The 18,920-nt window shown below is 36.0% G+C and overlaps 1 pseudogene; it reads left to right on the top strand.

The window, feature by feature from the left end:
- Nucleotides 1-10,796: 10,796 nt before the first annotated feature.
- Nucleotides 10,797-11,844, top strand: LOC103547556 (mitotic checkpoint protein BUB3 pseudogene; annotated as a pseudogene).
- The last annotated feature ends 7,076 nt before the right edge of the window (nt 11,845-18,920 follow it).

Raw genomic sequence — 18,920 nt, 5'->3', positions numbered from 1 at the left:
GTACTATTTTGCCTGCCATAATCCCTGCTATGCCAAAAACCACATTCCCTCCCCTGGCTATCTACTTACCTGATTATGGCAGGAGCAATCACTGCATCAAACGTAACCTCATTAATTGATCTAGGAGAAGGTATCTGATCAAGCAAATCTGGTGGCGCTTTGCAAAAAATTTGATGGGAGGCATCCTGAGAGATTCAGGACAATATCTCTCGGATGGCTAAAACCATAAGAAGTGAAATTTTAAAGTTCTTTTCTGATATATAGTAACAAAGAAATTAAACTGATCCACAGAGAGAAATAGAAAAAAATGGAAGTGCCAATGGCTTTGAAATTCTTAGTCCCTGTAGCTCCGGAAGTCTGGCTGTGTACATTCTTCTCCTTCCTATGGCATGTGTAATGGAATCTTTCTTGGATTCCACTAGATACCACAATAGCTTTCTAGAAAATTCCCATTTTTATATAAACCAAATTGGATTAGATTACAAGAACTTGCCAAAAAGCTTTCTAACGAAACAAGTATTTAATATACACTGCTTTATTTCTGAAGCATAAATTGAGAAATATGGTGTAAGCATATTATTAGAAAGTATATTAGCAACTGCTAGTAAAATTAAATAGAGTGTATCTATCTTAGGAAAATAGGCATGTAGACAAAGAATAGATGATATAGAAAATGGTAGAAAACAAGGGAAATACAGTAAAAAGTAAAAAGTGAAAGCAAAAGATAAGCCATCGGATTTAAAATGAAATCAATGACATTCTTTATGAAACTAAATACAAATGAGATACACACAAAACAACAAAGTTCTATTGGATCAAAAAATTCCAACTGTAGATCAATTGTAAATCTTGACTAAAATGAAGTGATTCAGAAAAGTTGAAAGTAAAAGGGTTAGCAAAGGGGTATTAGACTATACCCATTATCAACATCAGAAAAAGTTGAATTTGAGATGAAACATGGTAAAAAGGATAAAGGGTATTACTTTACAATATTAAAGAATGTAATTCCAGTGAGGATATAAGTTATCTTGAGTCTTAGGTAGCATGTAACAAAGAACCAGAAATGTCTTTATAAAACAAACTATAATCATAGTGAAGGATGTAAAAGAATTTTTGAATATATGTGGAGGGCATGCCTTATTTATGGATAAGAAGGCTGAATATTTCAAGATACTTTATACCTAAGTTAACTTATACATTCAGCATTATTTCAGTCAAAATCTTACCCAAGGGGATTATGTTTCGTTTTGTTTTTGTATATATATTTGTCTCTTAACTTAGATGAAGATAAAAAGTCATGTGGAAATAAAAGATAAGAAACAAAGTCATCAAAATTCTGAGAAAAAGGAACAATGAGAGGACTTGGCCTCCTAGATACCAAAACATTCTTAAGGTTAAAATAATTTTTTAAAAATGCAAACAAAAAAATCAAGGAAAGTAATGTACAAACCAACTTAGAATAAACAATAGAGAAATAGAACCAGGTATATGTGGAAAATTAGTTATGATGAGGGCGGAACTTCTCATAAGTGAGAAAAAATGATTATTTTGTGACTGTTTTGGGGAAAACAGTATGGCCAGAAAGAAAAATCTCTTCCTCATTTGTCTTAAAATAAGTTCAAAATGGATAAAAATGTAAATATTAAAATGAAATAAAAGCATGCAATAAAAAATAGATAAGTATTTAAAAATATTTACATGGGAATAATTTTTCTAAGTGATTTTGGATAGTGGGAGATGAGATTTTTTTTAAATTTTGAAGTTTAATTTTTAAAATGAACAAATCCTAATCATTTAAAATCTATATTTGAATTTAACTTTACTGAGATTCAATTTATATACAATAAGATTCACAGCATTTTAAGGGTGATCAGTTTTGACATGCGTACACACCCACGCTACCATCACCATAATCGAAACATGTAACTCTTCCATCATCACAAAATGTTCTCTTATACTTCTTTTCGGTCAATCCTCAGTCTGTCTCCCCAGCTCCAAGCAAACATGGATGTGCTTCTATCATTACAGATTGGGTTTATTTGTCCTGGAGTTTTGCACAAACAGACCCATACAATATGCACTATTTTGTGTCTGGCTTCTTTCAAGATAAGTATTTTGAGATTCATCCATGTTGTTACATGTTTCAGTAATGATTCCTTTTTATAGTTGAATAATATCCCATTAAATGAATGTACTACACCTTGTTTATTTATTAATATATTGTTGGACATTTTACTCCCAGATTTGGCCATTGTGAATAAAATTTCTGTGAGTCTTTGTACAGACCTGTAGCAGACTGAATAAAGGCTCCCATAATATCAGGTCCTATCCCTGGAACCTATAAACCTTACTTTATTTGGAAAAAGGGCTTTTGCAGATGTGATCAAGTTAAGGACTTTGAGATGGGGAGATTACCCTGGATTATCTCGGTGGGCTCTAAATGCCATCACAAGTGTCACTATAAGAGAGGCAGAGGAAGATTTGAAGCACACGAGGAAGAGACAGTGATATGAAGACAGCACACAAGAGATTTGAAGATGCTGGCCTTAAAAATTGGAGCACTGCTGCCACGAGCCAAGGAACGCCAGCAGCCACCAGAACCTGCGAGAGGCAAGAAACGGGTTCTCCCCTGGAGCTTCTGGAGGGAAAGCAAAGGGGTCAACACCTTGTTTTTGGCCCAGTGATGAGACTTTTGAATTTTTGGCCTTCTGATCTATGAGGGAATAGGCTTCTGATGTAGCAGCCACCGTATCTGTGGTCATTTGTTATAGCAGCCATAGGAAACCAACACAAGACCTATATTTTGATCTTTCTCGGGAAAATACCTAAGAATAACATTGCTATTGCATAGTAAATCTACGTTTAACTCTGTAAGAAATGGCTAAATTATTTTCCAGTGTCTCTACCATTTTAGAGTTCCATTAGCAATGTATGAGAGTTACACTTATTCCATTTTCTTGCTATTATTTATTATTTTCTGGTTTTTAAAAAAAATTTAGCCATTCTAGTAGGTGTTTACTGTTACCTCATTGTAGTTTTAATATACATTTTTCTGATGACTAGATTCTGAGCAACTTTTCTTGTGATTTTGGCCATTTGTAAAGTTTCTTTTGTGAAGTATCTTCTCAAATATTGTGCCACTTTTAAAAAACTATGATGTCTTCTTATAGCAATTTGATAGTTCTTTACACAATCTAGATAAAAACGCTTTATCCTCAAAAAATGTAAAACAGAACTACCACGTGATTCAGCAATTCCACCTCTTGGCATTTATTCAAAGAAAACAAAACACTAACTTGAAAAGATATATGCACCCTGTGTTCATTGCAGCATTATTTACAACAGCTAACATATGGAAACAACCTAAGCATCCACTGATAGGTGAATGGATAAAAAAATTATGTATATATATATACACACACAGGATTTTATATACACATATGTACATATACATATACATATGTGTATATAAAATTCAGCCATAAAAAGGAATGAATTCTTGCATTTTCAACAACATGGATGGATCTCAAGGGCATTACGCTAAGTGAAATAAGTCAGCCAGAAGAGACAAATACTATATGATATCCCTTATATGTAAAATTAAAAATCATAATAAAAATACAACAAACAAGCTCATAGATACAGAGAACAGATTGATAGTTTCCAGAGAAGTGGGTGGAGGGTGGGAGATATGACTGAAGGGGATCAAAAAGTAAAAGAAAAAAAAGGAAAAAAACTCTGCAAAATGGTCAAAAACAACATTTTCAGGATGCTGGAAATCTGTCCAAGGCATATAAAACTTGAGAAACATTTATTCAAGAAATACTACTGAACCTTGGGTAAGAGGAGTGGGGCTTGTGGCATTATTAGCCTGTGGTCGACTCCATCTACCACCTTCCTGCCTGCCGCCCCCTCTGGTTTGGTGGTTCTACCAGAGCCGGGCAGGCCATGAAAACCAGCAGCTTCACCAGCAGAGGGAGCTGACTTGATTACGAGCAGAGCGCAGACAAACCTCGTGCTCTGAACATTGTCAGAAATGGTAGTCATCCCACTTTCAAATGAATGGGAAAGGCCAACATCGCAGCCAGTCTGAGGTTGGGGGGTTGGGGGGGGTGGGGGGGGGAAGTCCTTTATCAGAGGTGTGTGTTGGAACAAAGTTTCCTCCCAATTTTAGCTTGCCTTTTCATTTTATTAATATGTGCTTCAAAGAACACAAGTTCTTAATTTTGATGAAATTGATTTTATCAATTTTTGATGTTTTATGATATTTATCCACCCCCAAATCAGAAGACTTTTTAACTCGTTTGTCCTGCTGTGCAGTGACTGTGTAGGAACTTGCAGCTACCTCAGCCCCCTGGACTCTGAACTCTCTCCTCCAGCTGGAAAGACCAGCGTGCTGTGCTGGGAATCCCTCATCCTGCTCCAGAATGTGTCCCCAAGAAGAAACTTGATGTGATTGTGAGGCTTACCGCATTTGGTTTCCTTCTTTCAGGAATCAAACTCATGTGCTACCTGTTGCCCAACATGTGAAAACAATTATTTTATATATTTTGTTCAGTTTTAAAGTTTGTTTGTGGTCAGAGGGTAAATTTTATCCCTTTTATCTATTGCAGCTGAAGGTAGAAGTCTCTAAAGCTATTTTTATAAAATAAAGAAGAATAATAAAACAGTCCCCTGGGGGTGGGGAGAATGCTATTAAACACCATTAAAAAACAAATTATGAACTGTGAGTAATGTTTGCTGTCTATATGTCAATAAGTTAACAGCCTTAATATAGATCAAATTTCTACTGTTTAATGTAAAAAGATTAATATCTCGATGAAAAATGCACAAAGGATCAGGTAATTTCCAAGACAAAGAGATAAAAATGGCCAATGTGTCCTTGAAAATGTACTTTTCAAAGCACTCTTTGGCCATATAAGTGTAAAATGTGAGTATTCTTTGAGGATTTCCCCTGGGAAAGTAATTCTAGGGAACGGCTATGAAATTTCATATTGTAACTTCCTCAGGTGCCTGATGACTATTAAACAAAAGCCTCCACTGAATAGGATGCAAAATAAATCCTCTAGCCCCAAACCCAAACCCAGCTACAGCTCCATTGGGCTAAGAATGTGCTCTTGACCTGGCGGGTGCCCAGTCATCAGTGGATCGATGAGAGGAGGTGCGATTTGAATTTACAGGCAGAGAGGGAGCTAAGTGCCAATTTAAAGTGCTCCCTGTACTCCAAACAAAATCACCACATCTCTGAACTCAGACGCTGGTCACCTTCTGTAAATGCTCATACAGATAAGTCTAGCGAACTACAGCAAAGCAGGACTCATACGGGAGTGATAAGTAAACTGCAGGCACCAGAACCAGAGGTCATATAGAAATAAAAGATGAAGTGGGTGGTATAAATTTGGCCAGGGTAAATTTGAAAAGTGGGAGGGAAGGAAGGAAAGAGGATTACCAGAGGAAAAAGAGATTATCGAAGTGAGAAGACAGAAAAAGAGACAATCTTCTCTGTTTTCCCCAAAGCTATTGAGGTCTCTGGCTTCCAGCCCTTTCTGAGATTTATTTTTGTGCTCCTGAATTTCCCTTGTAGTGGACAAATATTTTATTTGCTTGGCCAGCACATATTTCCATTTTTGCTTACTTAACGTCCTAATTTTCTTAAAGGAACTACTCTTCCCTTTGTCATGGTCTTATTGCGACAATGTTCCCCACCTATCCCCATCCCCTGCATTCAGCTTATCAAAATAAACAAAATTTCCCTTTCCATCAATACTCCAATAGTGCTTTTAATTCCATCCCCTCTTGCCTTCTTAATAATTTTTCTGCTTCAAATATCCCTTCTCTCTATGGTATTATTACTGCTTCTATCTTAAGTTGGGATCCCTTAGAAACAGATTCTGAAATACTGATTCGTGTTCAGAAATTTGTTTTGCGAGGGGAGCTCTCAGGAACAAATACCTGTAAATGAATGAGGGAAGCAGGACAAGGCAGATGGAGAGGTTAAAATGAGTGGTTTAGCCATAATCCTCTATCCTCATCATCTGACGGCACTTGATATCTGATCAAATTCCTCCCCCATCTCCCAGGTGATGCCTGCCCTTGGTAAGAATCTTGTTATGCTAATTCAGTCAGAATCCTCTCTTACCCGTGATGTTCCCTCTTAGTAATTTTCCATCTGCTGACCCTCTCACCCTGCTCCTTGGCTATAAATTCCCACTTTCCCTTGTTTTATTTGGTATTAAGCTCAGTTTTATACCGAGGTTTCTTTTCCCCCATGACAATAGTTTTTCTGAATAAATCTATTTTTACCACTTTAGCTACTGTCCAGCTCTGTTTTTTCTTTCACAAAACCTACTTTGACATCTCCAGTGATGCTGTTGGTGTCCACAGATACGGTGGTTGCAAGGCTGCTGATATTCAAGACTACCATGGAGCTGCCAAGAAGAAGCTGGGAATAGGCAAGTTCAAATGCCACATAGCTCACTATTCTCACCAAGATTCAGATATTTTTCTTGAATAAATGCTCCTTGGCTTATTGCAACTCTGGTTAAACTCCAGCGTACTGAAAAAATTTTATAATTTTTGCCAGTGTTCTCATTGTTTTTATGAAGGAGGAAATTTTCAGAGGACCTTATTCCATCACTCCAGAAGTGCTTCTGTTTATTGACATCTTGGTATTTAGACAATATTGCTGTAAAAGTTTATTGGTATAAAATGTACAGGTCCTGAAAATTAGAAACAGAGCCTATGGTTCCTTCACCAGAGTATTGTAGTTGATGAATATGTGAAAAATAACAGGACATATTGGAGTATAGGGGGAATCCATTTGGTTTAAAACTAATTTGGCCTGACCTTTTTTCCAGAAAGACCTGACATGGCCTGTTGAGCATGCATTGCACATCTACTTTAAGCATTAACAATGTCCCAAAGCCAAGAATAATGCCCTTAAAGATAAAGATGTTGCCTCCTCCCATATGAGTATTTCTTTAAGGATAAGCATTTCTACCCAGAAACTAAGGATTAATTACTGACCTGCTTCAACTCATCTCATGACCACTGACCTGCTGAGCACCAACCTGCTGTGTTCACCTTGTGACCACTGACCTGCTGTGCCAGCAAAGCATCTCATCACTGTTGTAAAAGAGGTATTCCTGTCTTATGTGATGTATGTTCTTTGCTCCAAGAGGGTATACAATGACTCTGTATACCCTGCTTCTTCTGGAAGCCCTTGGCTATAGTCCTCAAATTGGCTCATATAATAAACTCACCCCAATTTTGATTTATAGATTGATTATGGATTATTTGTGTCAACACAGTGATTTCTCCTGGCTCCACTTCTCTTATGACATGAAATAGCAGGTGGGAGTTAAGACCATCCTTTGGAAGGAGTTGATGGATTTTAATGGCATACCCTTCCCCAACCATGAATCTCTTGTGAGAATAGAATGTGGGATGCCTACTGATGCCACACCATATCTCAATTTCAAAATATGGACCAATATTCCAAGGCTTTCAGTCCTCCAACTCTTCAGAATAAATCTTCCACTTCATTAAATCTATTTCTTCTGGATAAGTGGAGGAGTTATTGTTCAAATCCTTTCCAAAAAGGTCTTGGAGTCATGGAATGCTCATGTGTGATAAATGTAGGGGAGGAAGACATTTCCTCTACCCTCTTTGGGTTCGTCTGGCCAGAGAATGAATTAAATCCACATGAGACAGAATAGCAGGAGAAAATTAAAGAAAGCTTTATAACATGTATACATGAGAGTGGTCAGGCAAGCTGAGCAACTCACCAAAATGGCTGAAGCCCCCACCTTAAATATCATCTTCAGCTAAGACAAAGGAGGATGTTGGGGGTGGGCAGAGTCAGTTACAGGAGGTTACAAGAAACAGAAATAAGATTATTATGCAGATTTAAATCCTTGCCTTTGGTATTGATTAAGAGTTTCTATAGATAAAGTCATCCCCCTCTTCTTCCTGGTACAGAGAGGGAGAGACTTTTACAGATGGAGATTTCCTTTACAATGTAAATGTCTCTTAACAAAAGGCAAGCAAGTTACACTCCTCAGAGCCTCCTTCCCTGTCCCAGTTTATCAAAAGCAACCAGCCCAATAATCCTCATGCCAAAGAGACATATCTTGGCATGGCCAAGACCAGTCCCCCACATAAACATCAAGATCAAACGTGTTGTGTTAAAAAGAAAATCTAAAATGGCATCACTCATGCTAAAGCCCATGATACCAAACCCAGATTTAATGCTTAATCTAATTGCAGTTTTAACTTCTCTCAGAAACATAATCTTTTTCTTTGGTGAAGAAGTTTGGCCCTGAGCTAACATCTGTTGCCATTCTTCCTCTTTTTTCTTTGTGGAAGATTGTCCCTGAGCTAAGACCTCTGCCAATCTTCCTCTATTTTTGTATGTGGGACACTGCCACAGCATGGCTTGATGAGCAGTGTGTAGGTTGGCGCTGGGGTTCTTAACCCCCAAACCCTAGGCTGCCAAAGCAGAACACATGAACTTAACCACCGCACCACTGGGCTGGCCCCTCAGAAATGTAATCTTGATTGAACAGTCTGGAACTTTCTGGTCAAGCATGGGTAAAGTCCTCTATCCCATAGGCCCTCTCTATGCCTCAGAAGAAGAAGCGATCTGCATGATAAAGACCCCTGCTGCTCCCTTTTGTCAAGAGGAGATAGCCTGGCCTAAAAATAATCTTTTCTTTTCTTTTGCTAATAGCTCCCTTGCCCCGTCTTTCTCCCTATAAAAACTTTCCATTTTGTAGAACCCCTCAGACTGCCCTTCTAGTTGCTAGATGGAATGTTGCCCATTCATGAATCACCTAATAAAGCCAATTAGATCTTTAAATTTATTCAGTTGAATTTTCTTTTTTAACATTTGATTGACATAATTTCAATCTTTGTATTGTTGACACAAAATAACCAATAACCATTCTATAGATAAAAGAGATAAAGTGACCTTTACTTGAGTCAGGCTGAGGACTATAAGCCAAGAAGGCAGTCTCCACAAAGGACAAAAGCATTACAGAGAAGCATGGTTTTAGTACAGTTTTATATCTTTTAGAATAAAGAACATAAGAAAAAGAAAAGAATAAAGAACATACAGTAAACACGCCCAGGATACATATTCATCAAAGTTTCAAAGAGGTATTCAGTTGCAAATTAGCAGGTCAACATGATCCTGATGTCCCGGAAAGGGAAGTTATCTTCAGGAGTACTGTTACAGCCATTACCGATACTGACATTGTAGGAGGGGAAGTATGCCTTCTTATCTTCACAGAGCGCATTCTTTTATTTGAGATAGCATTTGATGCATTCTTTAATGGTTAAAGCAGATGTATAATGTATGCTTGATAGGTCAAAGTCAGTCTTCTTTAGTTGAAGCTGAATCAATTTTAAACCAGAGTAGCACCCCACGTACCTCAAAATGTGAAAATTTTCTTGTCAGTGTTTACACATTTCCTTTCACCTGACCAGAGGAAAACACAGTCATAAGTGGTATTCTTTCTGGGTAGAAATAGGAGATGGAACCCGTGTGCAGTAACTTCTTTACCCATTTCCTTAATTTTAAGTGCTTACTTTTCCAGTTTATTCCTCCTTGAAATTCTCGTCAGAAGAGACACTTCAGTAACATTTTCCACATGCTTTGACATTTTTTTTGGAGGAGAATGTTTCATTCTATTAGGTTAATTCCACCCCAAGGTATTTGCATAAGTGGTGTGGGTCTGGCCTTTGACGTTATCTTCCTGAGTGATCTCTAATTGTTCACTCAGGCATCTTGTAGACACACGGTCTCATTGAATCTTGTGCTATCTTTACCAAATCAAATCTGTAAAGTTCACTTGCAATTTAACGTATTGTTTTTGAGTCATCTTGACATTTTGGCTTCATAAGTGTAAACTGAAAACTGCATTTACGGGAAATTTGTTTTTAAAAATAAAACAGCATATGCCAGATCCCTGATCTACGGATGCTTTATAAAATTAGGCAATGTGTATGAGGTAATGCTGCTGGGAGGAAATTTAAAAAAAGAAATTTATCTCTAATATTTCCACAGCACATAAAAGAATAAGACTATGTTTAATAGGAGCTGAACATACACAAGGAGTGGCATAAATTATTAAGAAAGCATCTACTTCTTTAAAGAGAGGCAGAGAATATAATGAAATGTTGAAAAGATGACATTGTTTAACATTGTTGAAAGAACTGGAAGAGAAGCTCTTCTTTACTTCGAAGCTAGAAATGTTGTAAATAAGTAAGCTTTTGGGTACAGTGAACCCATGTTAAAAACTAATGCATACTGGAGCAAGCTGAAATTTTCCTAGACAATAATTTTTTTATTAGTGACAAGTAGTCTAGAGTTAACTCTTGCTACTGAAGGGGATCACAATATGATCAATTCCAGCACTTCATTTTTACTAACCACTTAGCTATGCAGAGGCATGTTGGCATTTGGAGGCAAATGAAATGGCTAAATAGAGGGGAATAGGAACTTTGAGGATGCTTGCTTAATCCAGTCTAAGGTTAAGAAGCTTTGGCAGTTATAAAACGTATTTTGGGGTTAGGATAACAGAAATTTTAATATAGACTAGGTATTAGGCAATATTAGGAGATTATTATGAATTTTCTTAGGTGTGGAAAATGTTATTGTGATTTTGTAGAAACAGGTGATTACCTTTCAGAGATGCATACTAAAGTACCTGGAAGTGAGATTTTGTAATGTCTGAGGGAAGCAAGAAGGCGGCCCCAGGTGGCAGCAGAGTTTCTTCCAAGAGGAGTCCAAGATGACTGGGTCTAACGAATTCAAGCTGAACCAGCCACCTGAGGATGGCTTCTCCTCAATGAAGTTTAGCCCCAGTACCTCCCAGTTCCTGCTAGTCTCCTCCTGGGACATGTCCGTGCATCTCCATGATGTGCTGGCCAACTCCATGCAGCTCAAGTACCAGCATGCCTGCACTGTCCTGCATGGTGCATCCTACAATCCATGCATGCCTAGGGTGGGGGATTAGACCATCAGTTCAGAATGCATGATTTGAACACTGATCAAGAAAATCTTTTGAACTCGTGATGCCCCTATCAGATGTGTTGAATAATATTCCAGAAGTGAATGTGATGGCCAATATGAGTTGGGACCAGAGAGTTAAATTTCAGGATCCCAGAACTCCTTGTAATGCCGGGATCTTCTCTCAGCCTGAAAAGGTGTGTATCCTCTCAGTGTCTGGAGACCAGCTGATAATAGGCATGGCCGACCACAGGGTGTTAAGGTGGGTCTTACAGAGCTACGTAAACATGGGCTACGTGCAGCAGGATTGGGAGTCCAGCCTGGTACCAGACTGTGCACTGCATTTGAGCGTTTCTAAACAAGCAGGATTATGTATTAAGCTCTTTTGAAGGCTGAGTGGCAGATAAGTACTTGGACTCAAGTCCTGAGGTACAGAAGAGTGCCTTCAAGTGTCACAGACCAGAGGAAAATAAGATTGAGCAGATTTACCTGGTCAATGTCATTTCCTTTCACAACATCCACACTACATTTGCCACAGGTGGTTCTGATGGATTTGTAAATATTTCGGATCCATTTAACAAAAAGCGACTGTGCTAGTTCCAAGGATCCCCCACTAGCATGACATCACTTGCTTTCAGTAATGATGTAAACACTTGCAATTACATCATCATATATGTATGAAATGGATGACATGGAACATTCTAAAGATGGTCTCTTCATTCGCCAACTGACAGACGCAGAAACAAAACCCAAGTCCACCTAATCATCTCATGAAAGTGGTTTTTCCATGGGAAGTTTTGTTTTGCTTCCTACAAATACATGCTAATTCCCAAAGGATGTGTTATAGTCATTGTGAATACATTATTTAGTATGTTAATTTCTCTGCTTTCTGTATTAAAAAAAAAAAAAACTTGTCTGTTTGCCCTTTCATCCTGGCTTTGTGTTGAATGATGTGTCTTCATGTCTTTTTTGTCTGTTATTTACTCTAAAATACTTTCATAGGAAAAAAACTAAAAGAGGCAAATATGGCAAAATATTAACCATTTTAAAATCAAGGCGATGGCTATCTGAGTGTTCATGATACCATTTTCTCTACTCTTCTATATATTTGAAAGTCTCTTCTCTATATAATAAAAATGTTTTGTAGCTAAAAAAATAGTCTTGGCAATTGAGATTTTGCAACCACCAATGGAACACGTGGATTAACAAAATAATTTTCATTCATTTCTTCTGTTTTATTCTAAATTTTCTAAAGTCTTATAAAAGTTTAAAATATAAATCAGAATTCAATATTTAATTAACTGCTTGCTTTGAAAGAAATTGAATATAATGTAATATAACAATGAAAAAACCTTTTTTTCTTTTTATTCCACCTTTTCTTTCTTCCTACTTTGCATTGTTATACAATATTTATAAAGGGGCTTCTAAACAACGTAACATAAGTAAGAAGTGGATGATAAAGTTAGGGCCAAGAAGAAGTAAGATGGAGCCAGTAATGAAGTTAGTGCTCAAAAAACAGTATTACATCCTAAACACTTACAGTAACTGGCCACAGATTTAGCTCTTAGCTTTCTAGCTATAAATTTAAAGAAAGAGATATGAACAGATATATCATTCAAACTGCTCAGGAAATAAAGGCAAATCATCCACTGAGGAGAAGCACAGTAATTTCTGATTTAAAGTTTATCCTAAACAGGATCTTGTGTGATGTAATGAGCAAAGCCCTAAATAATATGCTTAGAATAACTACAGCAAGGAGTTTTATGGGAGTGTCTTAATTTACGCAGTTGTCATCATGACAGAAAATAATCATAGAAATTAAATTATGGGGGCTAATGTCACAGTATCTTTGAGGTAAGCAACACATTTGTGGTCTTGGGGAGATTTTTGGAGTATCTTGAACAAAACTTCTCAATAAATTTCAAGAACTCAAAGGGAGTTAGTTGATAGATAAACTATAAAAGAAGAGTTCTAGGAATCCTGTAAATTGTGTACATTAGTGGACATGTATGGGCATGGATGCATTTTTCTGAGGACAGGGTTTGTAACTTTCACAGTTATAAACTATAGGGAAAAAATTGAGAGCCATCAATTTGTAGAAATGAAGAGGCTGCATGTCCATTATGAATATCTTTTTCTTAATGAACTTTTGAAAAATATGTATGACAATGAGTTTTGAGATTGTGCTCTCTGCCTACTTCTCAGAATGAGAAAAATTATGCATGTCCACTAAAGAAAGAACATGTATACTCTATGAGTCAGCTCTCCGGGATAGGCTTGCTGTCCTCTTAGGAAAGTTGAGGCACTGATTTAGGACTAATTGGTAGAGAAATCTACTTCATGCATGCTTAAAGGTAAGCCGAGGTCTATTTAGGAAAGATGAAGATTTTTACAGAAAATAATTTGGGGTAAATTCTAAATGAAATGAAAAAAAAGAACATGATGTAGTGAGTTGTTTAACCTGAGTATTTTTAAAGCAGGTGTGACCAAAAGCTTATCCTGAACATTACAAAAGAGAAGTTGAATAACTCACCCATGGACTGCCTGACTTTAAGCAATGTAATTTCCTGGAACAATATACAAAGACAAGTTGCTTGCAAAATGTATTCCTGTGTAACTGATTGAGATACCTGGCCGAATGGGGTTGTTAGCTATAAGTAAATTAAAAGTTTCTTTCCAGCCATAGAAAGTCAAGCCAGAAGTTTCTTAAGGTCCTGGCTAGATCATAAGTGTGAAAATTTATTATGCATTGTGTGAGTATACATATGCATAAATTAAGATGTCATACACGTTTTATATATAATATATATTTTCCTAAAGTCTTAACATACTTTTATTAATATATAAAATACATATGACATCTTAATTTATACAGATATGTATACATATATACATACATATACATATATATTCTTAATATATTTTTCTTAACATATGAACTATGTATGTAAAATCATATGTATATATATATATACATCCCCCAGAGAGATTGAAAAACTTGCTCAAGGTCTTACACTGTATGCAAATGGTGGAGCTGGGATTCAAACCAAAGGAGTATAGATCCAGAGTGCACCCTTTAGCCACTAAGCTAGGCTCCCTCCATGTGCAATAATACAATCACACTATTCGTTTATAAAAGAATATTACCAGGGCTGCCCCACGGCCTAGTGGTTAAGTTTGGCATGCTCTGCTTCAGCAGCCCAGGTTTTGTTCCTGGGTACAGACCTATACCACTCGTCGGTGGCCATGCTGCAGCAGCGACCCGCATATGAAATAGAGGAAGACTGGCACAGATGTTGGCTCAGGGTGAATCTTCCTCACTACAAAAAAAAAAAAAAGAATATTTCTTTCCCTCTGTCTGTGTCTAGTAGAGCGGCAATGTATCTGTTTCACTCAAAATGCTATACAATCATTAAAGAGAAAGTTAATATGAAAGAAAGAATGTTATTCTGTATTATTTTCTCCAGGAAACAACTAACTGCTCTGTCAAGAGAATTTGTGTAGTGAACAATTTGTTTCAGGTTTCGCAATTGAGAGAAGCCTAGAGCAGCTACTGTAATAGCTGGACGTGTCCTTTTGGTCAGCTACTGTTTAAACGTGGGAAGGATTGTTTCATTTGTACATAATTAAAAGAGTCCACTTAAATGATTTATTCTTCTTCACTCTTTCAAATTGCTCCAGCCAGCTTTATGACTATTTACACTAGAATTGACAGCAATTCTACTCCAGGAATTTATCCCAATGAAATTATTTAGGGAAAGCTAAAAAGCCATATTCATGAAGATATCCAGTGTATCTTTATTTGTAATAGAATATAAGAAAACATTGGGAAGAAAAAAACCCAAAGGCCTTCTATTAAGGAGGATAAAGACAGCTATATTCACACAATGGGATGTTGTAAAAATATTGTAAGTAATTATAAAAATTCTGTAAAATCATGGAAAGTGTCTGGCTAAGTGTCAAGAAAGGATAGCAACATACTAATTTATAAATGTACATTTAACATGTTATAATTTCAACAATTAAAAATTTGTATTTGTAAAAGGAAATGTGAATAAAGTGGAAATACTAATATTGCAATGGAATTATAAGCATTTTGTCATTCTTTCCAATGAACATTTGACAATCCTTGACAAGTTCCTGGATTTTCACAGGAGATTTAAAGGATTTCATTAGTTGTTAATGGACTTCCAACCTTTCAAATACTGGCTCCTCCACTCATTTTTGAGATGATATTGTGCAAATTAATTAACTTCTCTAAACTGCATTTTTTTTTCCTGCTGAAGATGGAGGAAACACTTACCTCATAGGACTGTTAGGATCAAATAAGATAATGCAAATCAATCCTTAATACGGTAGTTCCTACTACATAGTATGTGCTTAAAAAATCAAACAAAATGAACTCAAATGGACAAGAAAACTGGGTTATCATTTTGTTGAGTGTTCAGAATTTTAGACTAATATGTAGGATGTTACCATTTTAATGGTGAGAGAAAAATGTGATTAATATGTCAGAACAAAATTTAGTTTTTAACACTGCCTTCATAGAAAATAAATAATGCATCATAGAAGACCAAATAAAAGATGAATTTCATTTTTTTCTGATCTTTTAGGGAAAAGAAAAAGTTATTTCAATGAAAACAACAACTTAAACTCAATAAAAATTTAGAAAATTGAGAAAAAGGAAAAAGAGAAAAACATTATCAACGACTTCCTCCAAAAATACAACTCCTATTAACATTTGGGGAGGTTTAATTTCAGCCTTTTTGTTTCCTACACATAGGATACTTTTGCAAAAGCAATAAAGTTATATTTGCAGTTTTGTTTCTCTCTCCCCTTAACATCAGAAATGGTTTTCTTTGTTGCTAGACTGTTTCCTTAAACAGAATAGTAACGGCAACATAACATTACATTGATCTGATAATATAATTTAATAAAATACTTCACAATAGTGTAACTTGTTTTTCACTATTAAAATAAAGCTATACTGAATATTTTTGTGCATAAAGCTTTTTTGGTTTTTAAGATTATTTCCTTATTTTCTCAGAATAGTTTTCTAGAAGTAGAATATTGGTTTAAATCATGAATATTTTTAATGATTTTGATATAGATTCATACAGCACATTGCTGGCAAAGAATGGAGAGTAAAAAAATAACACAAAAAACAAAAACCTAGACTTATTGAAAAATGAGAGTTTCTATCATTTTAATTTATCTCCTTCTTTCATAACTATATGGTAGAATATTTTCACTTTTTTTTTTGTTTGTTTTGGGGAAGATTAGCCTGGAGCTAACATCTGTGCCCATCTTCCTGTACCTTATACGTGGGACGACTACCACAGCATGGCTTGATAAGTGATGTGTAGGTCCACACCTGGGATCCGAACCAGTGAACCACAGACTGCTGAAGCAGAGCACGCAAACTTAACCGCTGTGCCACCAGGCTGACCCTGTTTACTGTATTTTTGACCATTTTAGTTTTTCTGTGTGAATTGTCTATTCATATTGTTTACCCACTTATTTTTTCGGCACTTCATATTTCATTACCAACTTGTATGAATGCTTTAGTTTGGGAACATATTACCATTTATCATATTTTCTTCAAGTACTTCTCCAGTGTCTTTCCATTTTAAATTTGATATTTTTAAACAGACAAAAGTTTTAAATGTAATGTATTCAAATGAGCCTATGACTCCTTTTGCAATTTTTTATTTCACTTCAAGTTTTATATCTTTCAATGTCATAAACTTGAAAATATTCAATTCTATGTTTTTTAAAAAAATAATATTGTTACCAAACCTGAAGTGAGTTCGCTCACCCGTTGCGCAGCAAGCCAATCTCTGACATCAGGTGTGGTGGAAGAAAGTAGGAATTTTATTTTTGCACAGCGCTGAGCAAGGAGAGAGGGCAGCTAACGCTGAAATCCCAAACTTCCCCGAAAAGCTGAAAGGAAGGGTTTTTATGTGGGGCTTTAGGTAGGGGAGGGGGAGCATATGGCCTTGCTGGTCAGAGCTTTCTCACCAGCCTGTCTTTGGCCTTGAGACACTTGCAGAGAGGAGGAAGCCTGTGACCTTGCTGGTAAGCAGCTTTCCCACCAGTCTGTATCTCTTTGTCGGGGGAGATAGTCCAGGTGCTTGTCCTTGATGGTGTCTGTCTCCATGGAGGATAGTGGATTCTGGAGCCAGGAAGCCAGAGAGTAAGCAGGGAATGAGTGTTTTGGTTTTAACCCCATATCTGCTGGGTTTAATGGGGAGAAACTGATATCCGGGTCGGTATCAATATGTTGTCATTCAGTTTCATTTATTTGCATCCAGCTCTTTAGTTTGGTGAAAATTGAATTCAATTGCTGTTCATGTTCATCTCCTATCAGAAGAAGATGTTTCTTTCCACTTCCAAATTCCTTTCCTTTCAGAATTCCTAGCTTCCTTAGAGTAGGAAGAAAAAAATTAAAGAAGAAATAAAGACTCATTCTGAAATTCTATAATTATTATTTCTCTTATCCTTTATCAAAAAGACATGATAACTTCCATTTGAGTTACTAGAAGAAAGTTCCAGAATGCCCTTATTTTCTGATAAGTGTTTAGAAATTTGTTTCTTTTCTTACTGTTTAGTCAGATGGAATCTTAACGCAAACTGACAAAAGAGCCTTAGGTAATCAAATGTACATATAATATGGAAATAGAAACTTGAAAAATAAACAAAAAAGAAATAAAATAATCCTAACTTTTATAAAATGATGTAATTTTTATAAGTACAAATTTGAAGTAATGCATAATTAGTTGATTTCATTTTTGTAAATTACTCTGTTCCAAAAGAGGCTGAAGTTTAATCATTTTAAATGAATGGGCTTCTTTCAGAGGAAATCGTTTTTAGATTGAAGTGTCTTACCAGGAAATAAGAACAAAAGGGCAAATGTTCTTTATGTTTGAAAAACTAATATTTTGTGTAAAAACTAACGTATATTTAGTCATATTTGATTGATAGATATATTTTTCCTTTAACCACAGCACATTCTTAAGAAGAATAATTTTATGGATACAAAGTTAATTTTGAAAGGTCTTTGTAGGTTAAGGTTGTAAGGACAGCTCAAAAAATGTTTTCTCATTTCTAGAAATTTCCATTCAGATTAGCTATCTGTCTACCTTCACCCTACTTCCCCCAGAGAAGGAGACAAGCAAGCAGACAATTATTCTCCAACTCTGAGGCACTAGTTTTAGACTATCTAATATGGATTCCATTGGTGTAGCTTTTGTGAAGATATTTGGTATTTCTCCAGTTTATGATTTTCCATGTTTAGTGGCTATCTTTGTCTAATTTACTATAATTATTTATTCTGTTATTCCTTTATTTACTATTTTTCAAGCTATTGACATTTTCTAAGTCCTCCAAGTAATTTGTAAGAATGAGAGAAAATATTCAAAATTGAAACTATTTAGGGACAGCTAAGATATTTTTCTCAATTTGACTCCATAAGTATATGGCTTCTCCATGATCTGTATTATTCTAGTAACTTAAGAAGCTAGCTGTTTACTTGATAGCACCAGGTTTACAAAGCTGAGAGGGAAGATTTATGAAGACTTTGGCCATTTCTTACTTGCTGTGATAAATATATAGGGGGAATGGAAATGCAAAAGGGTGGAATAAGTATAAATATACTTACAAACAAATATCCCAGCGTTGGTAGTGTTTCCAATCTTAGGTAAATTGACTAAGAAGTTTTGGAATCTAAAATGCACACTTATCCTAAGGAAAACTCTTAACTTAAATAGACCCTACTTTGGAAATTATCAAATCTTGAGCCTCGACACTTTAAGTCACAATTCATGAATGAATTGACTTTTGAGGGATTTTTGTAAAGACACAATAATCCTAATGCATTTGAAACCTGCTATTTCTTAGAAGAAGC

Source organism: Equus przewalskii, chromosome 32 (genome assembly GCF_037783145.1).
Source record: "Equus przewalskii isolate Varuska chromosome 32, EquPr2, whole genome shotgun sequence".
Lineage (NCBI taxonomy): Eukaryota > Metazoa > Chordata > Mammalia > Perissodactyla > Equidae > Equus > Equus przewalskii.
Note: the sequence above shows the minus strand (reverse complement) of the source record. Positions and strands in the feature narration are given on the sequence as shown.